We start from the raw sequence: 2,500 nt of genomic DNA on the forward strand, positions 1-2,500 counted from the left end.
TCGTCCGGTAAAACTCAGCTCCCGTTAAAGGGGACTTGTTCGTCCCTGCCGTGAGCCGTGTGAGTTCACGCATCCCTTGTGCCATCGGACCTTCCGGAGGAGGATAAACTTGAGCTGGAAAATTTCCAGCTGCCACGAAGCACGCATTGACACATTTCACTCTCTGAAACAAGCGCCGATGAAAATTTCCCCACGACGTTCCTTTTTTCTCTTCGTAACCACGCCTCTCAGTTTTGGCGCCGCTAGTTCTTGCCTGGCCCAAACCGTATTCCCAAACGTTTGACCGTCCCTTTCAAATGTCCCTCCCGAACCTCCTTTGTGCTTCCCAGCCCGTCCTGTGAACCGCTAATATCGATTCCTTTGTGCTCATCGCTTGCATCAATAGGCTTTGACTTTTCCATATTAACGCTTGCAAATTCCTCCCTATTAATTCTTCTTTCATGCCTCTTCAAATGACCTTTGACCTCCTTCGACTCCTCAGGATCTCTACCCGCTACATAAGGGTCACCTGCGTGGGCTACGGTTTTTAGGGTGTCATTTCCTACCCGAACCCCTTCGATGACCTGATCTTCTTGAATTCGTCGAAGCGGCGGCTCGAGAGAAATTACATAAAGGAGCGGGCTTAACGGGCATCCCTGTCTTCACCCACTGCCATGGGCACTCGCACGGCTCCACAATAGGCCAACATTTTCATGGCAGGTCTAGAACGGCCTTTTCTGAACTCATACCCACTGGCACCTCTCCTTGACTTGAGATTCATGGATGACATTTTCTTTGTCATGGCAAAGAAGCCCTTGAAAGATTTCACCAGGCTTTCAGCGACTTCCACCCCACCATCAATCGAACTGTGAATTATTCCGAACGAGAAATCGACTCCCTAGACACCACGGTACGGATCCACGGGGGGCACACAAGCACCACATTGTACCGGAAACCGACAGATCGGCAAACGTATCTACACGCGTCCAGCCACCACCCCGACCCTATCAGACATTCCATTGTCTATAGCCAAGCCCTACGCTATAGTCGCATCTGCTCCAATCCTTCAGACAGAGACACACGCTCGAGAGACCTACAGCAAACATTTTCGCAACTACAATATCCGGCGGATATGGTGCGAAAGACGATCGAGAAGGCCAGAATGATACCCAGGCACAACTTACTACAAGCTAAGCCCAGAGAGAACGGCAACGGGGCACCTCTGGTTGTCACTTATAGCTCCCAACTAAAACCAGTCCAACGTATCATTAAGGACCTGCAACCCATGCTGGATTGTGACACTTCCCTCGCTGAAGCACTGGGGTGGGGGGGGGGGGGTGGGGGGGGTGCGCGCGCGCGCGTGTCCCTTTCTTGCTTGCAGGCAGCCGGCTAACCTAAAACAACTTCTCACCCATGATGATGAACTACTTCACAAGAACATGGACTCTGGCACCAAGGCCTGCCACAAACCGAGGTGCCCACTTTGCCCTCATATAGATTCCAGGAACACCATCTCTGGACCCGCCAATGTCAGCCATACTATCTCAGGTTCATATTCCTGCTCATCTTCTAATGGGATTTATGCCATCACACGCCAGCAACGCCCTTCCACAATCTACTTTGGACAAAACAGGTCAGTCTCTCAGACAAAGACTAAATGGACAGAAGTCTGACATCAGAAACCACGATATTCAAAAGCCAGTGGGTGAGCGTTTCAACCTTCCGGGACATTCTGTTGCAGATTTAAGAGCAGCGGTTCTCTTACAAAGGAATTTTAAGGGGAGATTGGAAAGAGAAACTGCTGAATCACTGTGGATCTTCAAACGAAAGGCAACGCGTTGACCTGGGCTGAATAAAGACCTTGCGTTCATGGCCCATTACCAATGCTGATTTCTCCACACCCATCTCTCCCCTGGACGTCACAGACTCTTCTGCATATCACACCTCATCCCATCAAGCCCGCTATTCACATAGACATACTGGTCCTCTACTTAAAGACCGGTGGATTCACATTCTAGCTGTATCTGAAGAAGTGAGCCGTGGCTCACGAAAGCTCATACCCTACCGGAAAATACGTTTGTTAGTCTTTAAGGTGCTCCTGGACTCGGTGCCCTTTTTCAGCCCCCTTGTAGTGGTTTTCCCCTCCCTTCCCGGCCATTCACTTGGGGCCGTACCAGGGAGATCCAGAGCAAGCCGTCTCTCTAACAGGCTCGCAGAGAAGGACACGGAGCTAACTCTTAAAGTGGCCCGGTTCGGTCGGCGAGCCCCGAGGACTAGGCGGCCACGGGCCGAACGCCACGGTTGAGCCATCCGAGACTTCTATTTATGCCGACGTTTTGAAATCACCCTCTCGGCGGCTTTTCGTGTCTCGGGGTCCGCGCCGGCAATCCTTTCGGACGCACGTGTATGGATAGCGAGGTACGGTGAGGGGGGAAAGCATTTGATCCCCTGCTGAATTCGCCCCTTTGCCCTCTGACGAAGAAAGGACCCGTCCTTAGTTTTAACGGTGGGTGCGTCGTCG

The sequence above is a fragment of the Euleptes europaea genome, chromosome 9 (genome assembly GCF_029931775.1).
Source record: "Euleptes europaea isolate rEulEur1 chromosome 9, rEulEur1.hap1, whole genome shotgun sequence".
Lineage (NCBI taxonomy): Eukaryota > Metazoa > Chordata > Lepidosauria > Squamata > Sphaerodactylidae > Euleptes > Euleptes europaea.